The sequence below is a fragment of the Palaemon carinicauda genome, chromosome 28 (genome assembly GCF_036898095.1).
Source record: "Palaemon carinicauda isolate YSFRI2023 chromosome 28, ASM3689809v2, whole genome shotgun sequence".
Classification (NCBI taxonomy): Eukaryota; Metazoa; Arthropoda; class Malacostraca; order Decapoda; family Palaemonidae; genus Palaemon; species Palaemon carinicauda.
This window is the reverse complement of record NC_090752.1, coordinates 48,881,512-48,898,108: the sequence shown is the minus strand read 5'-3', so window position 1 is coordinate 48,898,108 and position 16,597 is coordinate 48,881,512. Positions and strand designations below refer to the sequence as shown.

Sequence of the window (16,597 nt, the reverse complement as noted above, 5' to 3'; positions counted from 1 at the left end):
ATCAGTGTGGGGCACCTCGTATATCCGCCTACATGATCAGAAGGAAATGTATTTGTGGAAATGGGGAATTTTGTGTTGTTTTGGGGATTTTTAGACTACCCCATCTGGTAACACTTTTAACTACTACAGTCAGGCTGAGTCAGCTGAGTCAGGGCAAAGGACGGAGGAGTGAAAGTGTTCAACGGTTCGTCTTTGTCTTGGCGCTTGTTGGAATTATTTGGCTGTTATTGACCGTTGGTAGGAAGAGGTTTACTAATGTGTATGTGCCGGTTATTGTTCTGCATGGTAATCCCCGTCATCCATAATGGTAAGCCTGCATTGGTTGGTTAATTGATTCGTGGATAGGTTCGATGTGTAGACCTTGTCACTAGTATTTATTTCGATTTTATTCGGATTTTTCTCTCGTAATGTTTAGTGAGAATTTTTGATACATTATAAGTAGCATTTGACCGGCAATGTTGACGATAGCCAAGTACCAACTTGTACTATAGGAGATCGCAAATACTAAATAATCATATGACGACATGTAACCAATTGGAAATCCAATCTTTGGCTTTGAGACTTAAGCTGTGTTGACAATATTTCAAAAGGTGTCTTGATTGTGATATTGTCAAGCGGCAATCTTTATCTCTAGGTGGTTAAAGTGTTGGGAGGTTGTTTGAAAAATCGCATGTTTTGACAGTTTTATGGCTATGCCGCCGTGGTATTTTCACTTTGTGGACAGAGGGTTTGTCATATTATTCTCATGGTGCCTGTTGAATGTAAAATCCTCAAGGTGAAAATTTGTAGTTGCTACTAAAATGTTGTAATCATCGTTGTTTACGTGAAAGCGTGACATTTAAAGCTAACAGTTCAGTATGTCATTGTTAGCTTCTATTATGATTTAACTATAAATTAACTACAAAATGGAATTCAATAATAGTTAGGACATTGGAACTTGTTAATTGAGTAGATCTTTGCAAATTCACTATTGAGTATATTAACTCATTTAATACCAGCTGAAACCTTTATCAACTTAGTTACTAATTATGATAAATTCCCATATTGCTCCTTTTATCATTTGAGCACAGGCCAAGGGAGCTTCCTTCCACCTTACCTGGTAGTTCAGAAAAATAAACTTTGGTGGTGTTTCTGTCGTAAGTTACATGTTCGAACAGAATAAACCACCCAAGTTAAACTTTTAATATTTCAACTTGCTTGTTTTCGATGATATTTCATTTGTTAAGGTGAGGTTAGCCTAGGGTATTCACGTCAATTGTGTGGGTCATTTCTGGTATATTTTTTGTTAAGACTAACAAAAGTAGCTAAATACAGAACAGAATGTTGTAAACATAATCAATGACCGAAATAGATTAAATTACACAATTTTGATAGGTAAAATTATAGAACATGGGACAACATTTCTGATAGGAAAATCTGCTTTCCCTACAGTAAATAGTGTGCTTTCAACAACAGGAACAGTTCTGGCTACTTGGTTTACTGATTATTATCACTTGCTTGGCCAACCCCTACTAGATTAGTGACAGTTGGGAGGACAGGATCTCCCCCCCCCCCTCCTCTATAGTACAAGCGTGCAATCAGTTGCAGGTCTTGACATCAACTCTGTTCTCTTGCTACACAATCTCTCGACCCTTTGTGATGAACCAAGGAGCATTGACTTTCACCTGAGAGCCAGAGCCACTTGTTCTACTCAAGGAAACTTGGTAACCCGTAAGGAGGGGAACAACAATCCTAATCTCGGTGTAATGTTCTGCTTTTCCTCCAGTCCGAAATTCCTCCCCGGGGGAAATATGGCCCAGGATATATATCCCCCGGGGGGAACTTTGTCCCAGGATAATATTTCCCCTTCTGGGCCAAGATTCCCCCTTTGCTTGGTGGACGTAACCAGTATTTCGGACGGGGTGAAAACAGACCATTACACCGGGTCGTAAAAGCAAGTCATTAATTTCTTTAATTTTAATGTTTTTAGAGTGCGCAGTTCAACATTACCTCTTGCCAGTACAAGTTTGTGACCTGTGTAGGGGGTCCGGGGGCTTGCCCCCCGAATAAGGGTTGTGACCTGGGAAGGGGGTCCGGGGGCTTGCCCCCCAGCTAGGGGTTGTGACCTGGGAACTTCTAGGTTAGGTTAGGTTAGGTGGGTTTATTAGGTTCTGTACCCTTTTGAACCTTTATATTTTGTGTAAAGGGTATAGGGGAAAATGCTTTAAAATACATGTTAATATTATCGTAGCATTGCTAATGTTAGCAATGGCATCGTGACGTTGGTAACATTGTATATACTGTATATATATCCCTAATATTTTGTCAAACTTACTGTTGATTATTTAGTTCATCAAAATAGTTGCTCTGTAAGAGAGGGTGGGGGAGAAATGGCCTAGGGGGGTGGAAAAATATCTTAGGGCTGAAATTCCCCCTTGGGGGAATAACAGCTCGGGCTGCTTTTCCCGGGGGAAATCGATCCTAGGCTAATTTTCCCCAGGGTGGGGGTAGGGATTACAGTCGGGGGAAATTTCCTGCTACAGCGGGTCATTGTTGACCACCCTACAGGGTACTGTATTTGGTTGACCAGGTACAAAAGTCTAGTGCCCTTCCCATTTTCCAATATTCAGAAGGGGAAAATCTTTCCTCATGGGTCCAAGGGGGCCTCGAGTCCAAGTGGAGTCGAACAAGCGATTCCCTGTACACCCTGGTTCAACTAAGGGCAGAAGAACTGACGGTCATCAAATGGTGGGTGGCAGACGAGAACCTCCCCAAAGAAGGCAATCTTCTTGTCCCCTCCCCCCTCTGGAACTGATGGTCTCTCAGATGCATCAAAAGAAGGTTGGGGGGGGGGCGGGCACACGCCATACCAATCTATCTGTCCTTTGGTCTGAATCAGAAAGGTACCAGCCTATAGATCTCTTGGAGAACCATTTAGTAATAGAAATACTGCTAGGTGTCCTTAACCGCTCGCATCATACCTGGCAACTGGAATGTGCTTGCAGACAATCTGAACAGAGCGAATCGGATAGTGGACTCTGTGTCTTTGCATCATCTAGTAGCCAATGATGTTGCAACGGCCCTGAACTTCAGGCTCCTGATCTTCTGTTCCTAAGCCCTGGTTCCCTTCCCCAGACTCTTGGGCAAGATGCATTCCAACAATGGTGGGAAAGCATGATTTGTATGGATTTCCCCCGTTCTGATGTGAAAGTCCTCAACCAAGTCAAGATAAGCAAGAATTTATCAATGACTCCAATCGTTGCCAGTCATTTGAGCGAAGTCACTTTTAGCAATGTATTTTTCAGCGAAGCCAATTGAGGGAAGTGTATTTAAAGCAATGCATTAAGAGCGAATGTTAGATTCGGGGATTTACTACTCTAATATTCCTTTTAGTCGAAAGTTACTATGCCAACAGGTATTATAGATGGTTTGAAACTAATATTAGTGTCAATAGTTTGCCAAAGGTTATTAAAAGAAATATATGCCTAGTCATTCACTAAATTACACACTGTAAATTGTACCAAAAATGATGAGACAATTTCTATCTCCAACTCCACTTTCATATAACAAACAAAAAAATCTTTGCTAAAAGGGAGGGTGGTATGATTCGGGAATAACAATGTCCACTGCTTCCTTAGCATAGTTCTCAGATTTATTCCTGTTCCAAGTCATGATGCAACTTCATCAAAAGTAGCCTGTGTGTCTTGATAGATTGTATATCTTTTTGGCAGCGATCACAATTTTATCTTTGTCAACTTTAATTGAATCAGGACTAAGGGAATGCTTACCTTTTCTCTCTCCTTTTTTTTTTTTTTTTTTTTTTCTTTTCCGGTCCCGTATAGCAGGGGAACCCCACTCTCTACAGGACCTCCACTGTCGTTTTACCTTGTTCGTTCAGAGTATTTAACGTTTCACATCGCGTATTGTTCATTTACTGTTAAATCGTCGCTGTCAAAGGACTCATGAAATAAGAAAGTCTTCAGTTTCCTCTTGAAAGCCTTAATGTCTTCAATCATTCGAATGTTTTGTGGGAGCTTATTACATAGTCTAGGGGCTGCATTTTTAAAAATTCTAGAGCCTAAAGTAGACATAAATCTAGCTTCCAACAGTTTGAAGCCATCTGTAACTATTCTCGTATCAACACGATTTGGTGGCTGCGCAATATGTAGCAGTTCTCTTTTAAGTATTTTAGACGCCCGGTTCTCATAACTTGGTGGGCTATTGTACATATTTTAAATTCAATTCTCGCTTTAATTGGCAGCCAGTGTAAATCGATTAGTATAGGGGTGATCCTTTCTCTAGATGGGACACCTTTTATCAGTCTTGCTCCTCTGTTTATTATGTTTTGTAATTTCTTAAGTTGCACTTTAGGTAAATAAATTGTAATAGAGTTGCAGTAGTCAATCCTGGTAATAACAGTTTATCACAAGTTTCTTTACAGAATTTTGGTCCAGGTACTTTTTTTCTTTTTTTTTAAACGCAATATTTCTTAGATTATAACCAGCAGTTTTTATTACTTTATTTATTTGGCCATTTAGAGATGGGTTACAGTCAAGAAATACACCTAGATCTCGAACTTTACTAGATATCGGCACAGTCATTATTTATGTTCATTTGAATATCACCTAAGTTTCTCATGCTGTTTCTCTTGCCCATCACCATGAATTCAGTTTTGTTCTCATTTAATTTTAGTTGTTTAAATGTCATCCATTCTCTAACACTATAAAGGATTCAGTTTAGAGTTTCAATAGTGTCATGTATATCATTTATGGAGAAGTAAAATTGTCTCATCTGCAAATACCGTAGTTTAAACCTCACGCCATGCCTTTGTAGCATTTCCGATAGACCAATAGTATCGATGCAGAATAAGATTGGGCCAAGTACACTCCCCTAGTGTACCCCTCTATTTAAGGGTTCATATGATGAATAAGAGTTTCCAATTTGTACACTGTAATTTCTACCAACTGAGTAGTCTTTTAAGTAATCAAAGGCTTGATCTTCAACGTCCATGGACCGTAGATCATTTAGTAGGAGTTCATGCACCACTGTATCAAAAGCAGCACTGAAATCGAGCAATATTAAGATACCACATTTGTTTTCTATCATTTGTATCGTATCATTTACAACAGAGCAGATGGCTGTCTCCATAGAGTATAGTTTTCTGTAAGCAGATTGGTTGTCAGGCAAAGCTTCTAGTACTTCTAAGTGGCTGACTAGTTGTTAAAGAATTACATATTCAAGCTCTTTTGAGACAAAGGATAGATTTGAAATAGGTCTATATGAGCTTAATTCCTGGTAGTCCAGCGCATTTTTCCGAACTGGTGTGACTATAGCCATTTCCTCAGATTTAGGAAACTTACATTCATCAATGCTTGCATTTGCTATTCTCATTATTATTTCGGCTAGACTAGAACAGTCTCTCTCTCCAATTACTTCAGATAATGGCATAAGATCGATCGTGCAGTTTGTTTTCTTTGCTCTCTTGATAATTCTGGTAATGTCATCTTATGTTATTAAATTGTATTAATTTTGTCTGTGTGCTTGGTGTATCATTAATCTGATGTTGAGTATTTACAAATTACAGGGTTATATTTTCAATTTTGTTTTTAAAGAATACTAGAAAATTATTTGCTAGTTCCTGATCACTGCATCCATCAGGTAGCTTCTTTTCTTTTAAATTTCCTATTATACCATTCAGGAGATGATATAACTTATTTATGTCTGTTGCTGCTTCGAGGATCTCTCTCTTATAGTACAGTATTCACTTTTTTTCCCTCTTAGTAGGTACCTGTAGTTATATTGACACGCAGCAGTTTTGTATTCTACCCAAGTACTTTCTTTTTTTTTTAACCTATTTCACTTTTTTTCGTTACTTTTTTTTTTTTTTAGACCAAGGAGATTGGTCTTTTACAATTATCACACTCACTTTTACTCACTTTATTATAAGTGGTCCTAAGACAGTTGGCACACTTAGCTCCTAACAGACGTTGGTCATCATGATCACAGGGAATGTTGATAGCATCATTTATTTTCTTTGTGACTTCTTCAATAAATACGGTAGGAGAAACATTTGATTTGTCTAAACTTTTTCTTTACTAATGCATGTTTCTGTAGAGGTAGACTAAACGTAATAAGTTTGTGTACTGGGGAGATAGTACATTTCTCTTTGACTTTTATATCAGATACAATATTATTCATGGCATCACTTAAAACGAAGTCTAGCGTATGCCCAGTTAAAGTAGTTGTACAGTCGATATTATTCACTAGTCGATAGGATTCTAGTAACTCACTAAATACCAAAGCGTTAGGATTTGATGCGTCATCCATCCAAAAATTGAAGTCTCCACAGATAACTAATTAGTTTTGCTCCATGATAATCATCTCAATGAGAGCACCTAATTCTTCAAAAAGATAGTGTTTGTTCCAGGAGGTTTGTAGATTGTTACAGAGGATATTCTTCTATTTTTTGGCGTAAATTTTATTTCTATATATTCAATGCTTGTTACACTAATTCTTTTCAACGTTTTGAGATTTGAGTAACTTTTAAGTAAAGAGTCCGACACCCCCACCAGACCTACCTTCTCTCGTTATGTGAAAGAAGGCATGTGTGGGGGCGTCATTTCCGTGATTTTTGCCTTGTCCAAGTTATTTAGCCATGTTTCAGATAATGCTAGTATATCTAAATATTTATCAATTCTCAAATTTAAACAGTCTTATTACCTACAGAATGTATATTTACATAGCCACTGGTTGATATCCCTAGTAACCATGATATGTGTTTTCCGTTAGTCTTTTCAATTCCAAATCAAAAGCATTGCAGTCTCTAGAATGTACTGTGTGGTCACTTGGTCTGTTTAACTTTGTGCAGTTTATACACTTTGACACTTGGGAATTACACTCCCTGTAATTCAGTTTTCTTTAATAGTCCTTTGCAGTTGTACTTCACATCGCCATACAATAGTACTTGGTTGCTTTATCTGTTTTATATATAAATTGATTATAACTGTCACATCCACACTTTAAGAAAATGATTCCCATGATTGGTAAATGTATAAGTAATTGAAATCAAATAGAATCCCAAAGAATGGCACATACTCACTATATGAAAAACTGTAGTCTATTGATTTTAGACCTCTCGACTTCAGTTTCCCGCTGTATAAAAAACTATCTTATTGCTTTTAGAGGCACTTAAACTGCTCATCACTCAAATAGTTCCGTTGAAAACGACCATCGATTAAAACAACTTCGCTGAAACAGACTTTGTCAAACAGGTATAGAACTCCAAAAGGCCTGCTATGGCATCACACAGAATGGTTCCCGGACCTCCTGCAGCTCCTGACGACGCTTCCGATGGAACTTCTTCCACGACACAATGTACTCAAACAACTACATGCCAACTTCTGCCACAAAGCCGTTGCTTCGCTTTGACTTCACACCTGGTGACTCCAGCAACTCTATCAGAAAGGCTATTCGCAACAAGTGCTGAAAGTATGTTTTGATATTGATATTTCAGAAGCTTTTAGCATTAGTCTTCCAGGCAAAGCGGTCAGTTTTTTGTGACTGGTGACGTGGAAGGGGTATCACTCCCCGTCAACGCTTCTATTCTAACAATAGCGGAGTGCCTGGTATACCTTCAGGAAGAAATCATTCTTTTGGTTTTCAGTCAAATGCTGCCTCTCAACCTTAGGTCTCGCCTTTAAACTGAAAGGAATAGATACTTCCCCGTCGTTAGAACTTTCTCTACTTGTATGAAGTTATCTCTACTTGTACAAAGTTATGAGAGGATTTGTCCTCAACCAGGACTTGGCATTAGCATGCTGCCAAGGGTACAGCACATTTTGCCAATCTAGGAGGGTTAAAGGGAGCTCATCATAATCTCATATCCAGTCACTGAGGCCTCCTTTTCATGCGAGTGATTAAATTAAGGCCAGACCTCGAGGAATACATGCAGGCTCTTGCTCCAAAGGTTCAGCATCCTTATAAGGATCTCGTTTGTGACTGGGACACACAGGGCCATATACCAGTTATTGAACCCTCTCCTCCTCATAGAGGTTACTCAGAGCTCACAACGTATTAGAGTGGAATCCGCCCATGATGTTTAGATAAAGCTCCATTGTGATGCAGGTTATGCCATTGGTAAGGTGAAATTTGCTGACCACGCCTAACTTTTTTGCAATATGTGACCCACAGAAGACTCCATACGTTTTCTCTATCGGTCCTGTGGTGATTACGCAACAGGTGATTTAAGAATACCTCGGCCACCTTGTTGGTCAAGTAGCAGAAGGTTGAGGGCATTGGTTACCCAAGGCAAGTCTGGGGTGAATGAAAATGAACGGATCTTTTCTTCATCTTCCGCTCTCTTGGGGGAACAGCACTATGGGTCCCTTTGCAAGGTGGCTTCAACCTCTACAGGTAATAACCTCTTCCCTTGTGTAACCTCCTGGCTAGTAGAGTGGTAATGTATTTGCCTTGCGTTCGCAAGGCAGCAGATCGATCCCCACCCGGGACTGTTAGTTTAAGTTGTTTACTGGGGAGGCCACTGTTGTGGTAAGGCACCACAGTTGGGGGTTGGGCTTGCCTAGCTGACTTTCTGGTGAGCAGCTATTCTGATGGAACTAGAACTGAAATCAGACACCTTTAACCTAGCATAGTTTATTATGGTTTTATACTTCTACACGTCCCCAGTGCTTACCTAGAATTCCATCTAAAGGACTTCAGGTCAGCTTCCTAGGACGAGTCACACTTCTTTCCTTCACACACAAGCTTATGTAGGCCGCACGTTCCTTGCAGAGCAAGGAACTTGAGGTGCAGGGACTCCTTATCTCGAGTGCTACACACTCAGATTCTGAGTCCCCGTGCAAAGCCAAAGCCAGTAAGGCTGGGACTTACCACCCTACTTAGGGGTTAAGTCACCCCATGTAAATAGCGTGGTTTGTATTTCGGTTACGGAACATTTGACAAATTCGGAGATAATTTGTATTTTTCCTAACCATACAAACCTTAGCTATTTACACATACTTGCCCACCAGCCCTATCCCCCGTGAAGTCCTACCTCTAAGCGAAGTGAATCAGTTCACCGGTGTGTGAGGGGGGAGGGGTAGCTAGCTACCCCTCCCCTACCCCCTCGCTAACTAGTGAGGGGGTAGTTAACCCTCGTTAAAAATCTAATGGCTCGTCATTCAGCTACGCCGAAAGTAATACCCCATGTAAATATCTAAGGTTTGTATGGTTAGGAAAAATACAAATTATCTCCGAATTTGTCATGTTTTAGCTTTCTTGTTAGTTTATCTTAAGGGATAAGTAATGGTGACATTTTATAGTAATGGTAACGCTTTAGCCTTGCACTTGTATGGACAGCACAGTCTCCCCTTGACCCGTGAGTTTAAGCTGTTTACTTGGGAGGTTACTGATTTAGTTTAGCATTATTATTGGGTGTCTTGACTTGCTTGGTAGACAAACTGAAACCAGACACTTCAACTAGGGATACAGTAATACATGACATTCTTTACAATACTGTACAGTATGTACTAACATTTGAAGGTACTGTATTGATAAAGAAATTTTATGGAGATTTTTACTGTACTGTGAGATCTAATTTTGTAAAACTTTCCTGTTAACACTAGTTACACTGTAGGTATTAGAAATTGAAAAGACGAGTGCCCCTAAAATTTTATTTACTGGCTGTTTTGTGCAGGGTAATTAGTTTTAATCATATTTTTGAATGGCTTAATTCCTCGTGGAATACATATTCTTAGTTTACTAGTGGAATTTTAGGTTAAATTCCATTAATATATTCTTAGTTTACTTGTAGAATTTTAAAATTTCATTTGCATTAAAAACTAGAGCAAGTGATTCCTTTTCTGGGTCGACCTGTGGCGCCCGGTGAAAAGAGTCCTTCTTTTGTATCTTCTCTGATAAAACCTTCCAATTATACCAGAGAAAGATAAAAGCATGGAATGCTGAGGTTACTACCCTCGCGCGAGCACCTTTTGGGTGTCGTGTATAAAGCAAAGGCGCGTGAAAACCACTATTCACAGGTTGTCTTCCATTTAGTTAATTCCTTCGTCAAAGGGATGGGCCGATACAAAGGCCCTAGCCAAGCACCAGCGCCACACCACCACGCCACGACGCGAGCGCCATCTGAACTACATCCTTCTTTTGGAATCTTAAGTGTTGAATTTGTTTGTGGTGCTCTCGGTCTTTTTTTTTTTTTTTTTTTTTGTCAATCGTGGATTTATTTTGTCATGTCCGAAGCTCCATCTTCACACATTCCGATGTTAAGTACCATAGTTTGTTTTGACAGTTTTTTATTGTACCGGGCTTTTGTTTTATATCCAGTATAATCTGTTTTATTATTCCCGTCTGGCCTTTCATGGCAGCCATTGTTTGTTCACTTGTTTGGGAATTCATCTTTGTCTGCCTGTTTAGTACTCTGTCACTCAGGTTCTTGGTTAAGTCCCTGGCCTTATGCCTTTAGAACCGTTTTTTTTTTTTTTTTTTTTTTTTTTTTTTTTGTGCTCATGGTACTTTTTGCTAGCAAGTCCAGCCTACGAACGAGATAGCGATCTAGCTTTGTATTTGTTTAGTACCCGCCCCGCCGAGGCGTTCGTCACTCGACTGTGCTATTTATTTTAAGTTTTAGCAGATGCTATTCTTCGATCGTAGTGTTATATGGATGTACATTTTTATTTTATACGTTTATAATAGTGTTTTTAGTCCTGTTTTTGTGTCCAAGAGAGCGAGAGATTGGGGTCCCCGTTTTCTGTTCGCAGTCACGAGTTACCTCTTTCTCTCGTTTTCTTTCTTAGCTCCGGTGGTTGAGCGGATTTCCCGTTTTCCGTTTTGTGCGTTCAACGGGTTCTCCCTCCCTCACCTCTCCCCCTCTGGGTGGATGATAACTTACGAGTTATTTATTTATCGTGACTTTTCAATTGTTGGCTTTTTTTTTTTTTTTTTTTTGTCCGTGTTTTGTCCTCTCCCCGTTACAGCTCGGGAGTAGTTTATGAACATTTTCCACTCCGCCTTGAGTTCTACTCCGGCTTGAGGGATTCTCAATGACTTTCGTTCTATTGTTATATTTATATATTGTTTACTGCATGGGACGGGTTTCATATTGTTTAGATACGACCCTCCGGTGGCCCTTACTGCGGTCTCAGGCCACGGCCATATCCACAATAGCCATTGTTATTACAATTGTGTTTTTATTCACAATAATTATTCAGGACCTTTCTTCTCCCTCCGGCCTCACCGGAGATTGTAAATACGCTTTGCTATGATCTAAGCCTTAGCCTTTAGCTGCGGCTTGGCTTTTATATCTTCACAATTGAATTATTAGCCACAATTTAATTATTCAGGGTATCTCATTATCCTCCGGTGTCACCGGAGGTCGCCCATACACTTCACACTTATATTTGCCTTGCCTTTGGCTAAGGCGGCATTATTCAGGACATCTCATTACGCTTCGGCTTCACCGGAGGTCGCCCATACACTTAACACTTATATTTGCCTTGCCTTTAGCTAAGGCTGGTGTTTATATTTATTTTAAGGGCATGTCACTGCTTCCCCGACCCTCGCAGGTCGGCAAATTGCTTTAAGTTATTTATCCTTATGTCATTAACAGACATTAGGTAAATTACAAATATACAAACATTTGGATATTATAGTGCCAACAATGGTATTGGGCGAATAGCGATTTAAACGTTTAGCGATTTAGTCTGTTAGTTTGTACTCGCCCCAGGAAGGCTCGATTTAGACTATATCCTTATTTATTGGTTACGTTGTCGCTATTCTTCGTTCTTGGTTATTACAATGACTAAAAAAGAAAAAGAAAGGAAAAAATAAAAAATAAAATAAAAGCAATCAATTTTTTACTTTTCTTATATTATTGTGTGATGTTAGCTTTTATTATGTAACCTTGAGAGTGAGAGCATAGGGTGATCGTTTATTAGCTCGAGTAAGAGAGGTGAATTTCCCGTTCTCCGTTTTTATACGATCACGAGTTATTCAGGCCTCTTATTATCAGAGTTGATGATAGTACGTTTAATGTTATACACGTTTTATTGATGTGGTTACTGTTAATATAGCTAACACTATTAGTAGGAACGTTGGTGTATGAGTCATTAATTGGGGTCGTTTTATACCGACACCCTTAGCTCCGCCTTGAGTTATGCTTAGCTCCGCCTTGGGTTATACTCCGCTATAATGGATACTCATTGGGTGAGAACTAGTCAGATATTTGGAGTGCAACGGTGAAATCCGGCACTCAGACTCCGGCTGAGGCCTTTTGCACACGAACCTTTGTCATGTTTGATCTCAATTACACCTTTACGGCCCCTTTTGTCATCGAATCTCCGCTTTGCTGGAGATAACACAAACATTCATTGAGGATAATGTTATCGTATCGGTGACGGTCACGATCTCACGGTGACTGGCCTTTGCTACCCGATCTCCCGTACAAACAGAGATCAAGCAGACGTCCAGAACCGGAGTTAACAATGTGATACCGATGAGGATTTCACAGTTTCATTATTACAGTCCCTTTTTCATCGAATCTCCGGCTTCACGGGGGATAGCACAGACATTCAGTATTGGGGAATGTTATCGTTCCGCTGAGGGTCACGTTTTCACGATGACGGACCTTTGTCACTGGTTCTCCGGTACAAACAGAGATCAATCAGACGATCAGAATCAGGGTATGAACCCTTTTTCATGAATAATCACAATATCGTCATTACGATCCTTTTCATCGAATCTCCGGCTTAACAGGATATCGTACAGGCGATCAGCATTGAGGTTAATATTAGATTTCCTCTGGTTCACGTTGTCACTGTGACGGACCTTTGATTGTACCGGGGATGGTTACCGGAGCTCCGGTACAGACAGAGATCACTCAGACCACGGGTGGCCAGTCTTTTGTTTTACCTGTAAAGGAAACGATTTAACATGAATACAAAAAATATATGAACGTAACTATGCCTATATTTTTGCATATATTTAATTCTAACTATGTATAAATATGGATAAATATCCATACATCGTGTTCAAATAGAATTAAATTAATTATGCCTATATTTATGCATATGCAATCCTAACTATGTCTAAATATGGCTAAATATCCATACAACATAGTGTTCAAATAGAAATAAATTAATTATGCCTATATTTATGCATAGTCAATTCTAACTATGTCTAAATATGGATAAATATCCATACAACATAGTGTTCATATAGAAATAAATTTTCCACCCAGTGGCGAATGCGCCAACAGTGTCACATTTCATGAATACAAGTGTCGCACTATACCCCAGAAGATAGTACATTAAATGACTTCTCTTTAAAATTGCCTTTTAAGAGTTATACAGCTGATCCCAGCCTGTGAATAGGATCGCTAACCAAAGTTCAAGGAACATCCAGACTTATGTCCCCTTTCTGTTACAGAAGGTTCGCCTGCATGGTTCCCATCGGGATGATGATGAATCTCTCTGGCCTGCAAGAGAGGCTCTCCGCCCTTGGGTATCGAGGTTGGGAAGGAATGCTCCATCTAGAGGTCCCTATCTCCTCGGAGTGTCCTCTCTAAGGTTGGACGACGACCCCATGGACGGGCAGGTAGGTGGGGATGAGTTTTGAGCCTTCAGCTTTGCAATTACCTACGTCACCGACCTAGGACCCTTAAAGGATCCTGATGTTCATGTTACCCTGCATAAACCGTGACTGCTAAAAGCAACACATTCTAGGGAAAACCAAGGGGCTATGACGCAGCTCTAAGGTATGGTGGTGAGTCAGTGCCGTTCAGGAACTCGGATATAGGTGGTACCATAAATCTGGATGGCATAGACGTCCTCCCTCTGGGGGACCTAGATTTTACTCCCAGGTACTAGAATTCCCATTCAACGGATTTGTTCGATTGAAAGAGATTGCCTTGGTTAGGTTAGACAAGGTACCGAAGGTAACGGTATTATTTCCTAAAGGGCAGGCCCGATCTGTCTGGACCAGGATGTTGTCAGCCTGGGGGGTACGATAATTCCAAGCTCTGCCCTCCCAGTTCGACCTACACGTTTGTTGGTCTGATCGGGTCAGTTGTGGGAAGTACGTTCTGTCTGAGACCTCTATCAGACAGGAATCGATAGTCGGTTTCCCACTCGTCATCACAGCCTTCCTCTGGTTCGACGCCTTTGCATCTGACTCCCCATCATCAGGTGGTCTACCTCACTGATTCTCCAGGTACACAGCCCAACCCCGTTGGGATGTTTTGCCTGCATACAGCCCTAGATCCGAACCCTCAGGCTCCTTTCATGGACTCCAGAGAGGAAGCTACAGGAGTAGAAGACTGTCCCACCATCAAGGCGGGCCTAGGAAAAAGGGGGCTCGGAGAAGGGAAGGACCTAGATTCACTCCCTCACAACGCGGTGGTCCCGGTAGGGGGAAGACTTTACCACTTTCGTGACCATTGGACCTTCGGTCTGTGGGATCATAGCATAATCTCTAACGGTTTGAGAGGAAAATGGCCTCAAGGTCCTCCTCCTCCGCCAGTGACCTTCTCCCAGAAATCCACTCCCGTCCTGAAAGAGTACACCACAGGCTTACTCAAGAAAAAGCAATCAAACGGGATCGATCACTGAAGTTCCAAGCCGCCTGTTCACATTTCCGAAGAAAGGCTTGTCGGCATTGAGAGTGGACCTGGACTTGTCAAGCTAAACTCTTTCATTCTCTGCGGCAAGTTCCGGATGTTGACTATCTGTCAGGTACGGACCTTACTTCCCCGTGGGACCGTCACCACCTCTGTCGATCTTACCGACTGCTATTAGCTTGCGCCTATAGCTTGAAACTTCTCTTCTTATCTGGGTTTCCACCTAAGCAGGAAAGCCTTTGTGTTCAAGACATGCCCTTCGGCCTCAACATTGATCCCAGGATATTCACGAAACTGGGAGAGGCAGTGTTAGAACAACTCAGGAACCAAGAGATACAGATCATTGCTTATCTGGCCGGTTGGCTCATTTGGGCCCGGCCGGCCATAGAAGGCAACAGAGCTACGAAGGAGTTACTTCGATTGCTCGACAACCTGTGATTTCGGGTCAATCTCCATAAGTCTCGCCTGCGACCATCAGACCACTTAGAATGGTTAGCCATTCAGTGGGACCTTTCGAAGCACACGTTGTCTCTCCCTTCCAAAAGTAAGAGGAATAGGTTCCAAGATCAAGAATTTTCTCAAGCACAAACAGGTGTCCAAAGAGCCTAGAAAGTATCCTCGGCCTTTTCCAATTCACTTCAGTAACAGATCTCCTATAAAAGCCAAACTCAAGACATCAATCGATTTTGGAGAAAGAGAGCTACAGTACCTATAAGAAGACAAGGTCTCGAAGATCCCCTCTGTCTGGAAAATGAGACTACGCCCATGGTCCGAACCGAAGAACCTCTCCAAAGCGGTTCCTCTACAATTCCCACCTCCACAAGTGACATTCCATTCAGCCGTGTGTCTAAGTGGATGGGGGGATTACTCCGAACATCAGATGTTTCAGGTTCTTGGTCACTCGCCATGAAACAGTCCCATATCAATGTTCTCGAAGCCATGGCAGTGTTCTTGACCCTGAAGAGAGAGACTCCTCCGAGGTCGACCCACATCAGAGTAGTGTCAGACAGCACAGACGAGGTACACTACGGCAACAGGGGAGGATCCAAGTCACCCAACCTGAATCAGATCCTGGTCACTTTCTTCGCCTGGGCAACAGAAAAGAACTGGTTCCTGTCAGCACCTCACCTAGCGGGAGGCCAGGATGTGAGAGCGGGCTCACTATCCAGGACGAGTCCCCTGGAGTCAGAATTTCATTCCGGTGGATACTCAGGCTCGTTCCAGGCATCCAGGTAGATCTATTCACAACTCAGATCAATCACAAACTTCCTTGTTATGTGACCCCAACCCTGGACCCTCGGGCTTATGCCATGGACGCATTACCCCGGGATTGGAACCATTAGAAGAAGATTTCCCTATCTCCCCCAGTGAATCGTCTAAAAACTTTTACACCGACTACGCTCCTTCCGGGGCGCAGTGGCTTTAGTACCACCTCACTGCCCAAGAACAGTTGGTTTCCTCTCCTCCTCGAGTGGAAACTCCGTCCCATCCGGATCCCGTTCCTCAAACTGACCCGAGTATTCCAAACTCACTGTGTCAGATTACTCAAGGATGGCCAAAACCCTAACTTGGTAGGCTACAGGAAGTTGGCAGCTCGTAGAGACGCAAACATTGAACCGGAAAACGATTTCTTCATCGAATCAGACAAAAGGGACTCGACAATTCGCCAATATGATTCGGCCGTTAACCCCCAAAATAGGTGGTCCCCTTGGAAGGTTATTCCTCTTCTCCAAGATACTTCTCTGTCCGGTCACCACTCTCAGGGCCTTTTTTAGCCACGACTGCTACCCGATCGTCTGGCCCCTTGTTTCTCAGAGAACAAGGAGGTACCATTTCCATACGTGGTACTAGGCAATAGATCCTATACTTCATTAAACAAGCCAATCCGGGATCATTTCCCCATGCTCGTGATATCCGGTCCGTAGCTACCTCCATCAATTATTTCCAGAAGATGGACTTTGATGACCTTATAAAGTTCACGGGTTGGGAGTC

The 16,597-nt window shown here is 41.5% G+C and overlaps 1 long non-coding RNA gene across 1 annotated transcript in view; it reads left to right on the top strand.

The window, feature by feature from the left end:
• The window catches only part of LOC137621571 (uncharacterized), a 40,982-nt gene continuing 24,385 nt past the window's right edge, over positions 1-16,597 (top strand). The window contains exon 1 of the long non-coding RNA XR_011040254.1: positions 1-307. This is a non-coding gene — a long non-coding RNA (uncharacterized lncRNA). The remainder of the gene's footprint in view (positions 308-16,597) is intronic.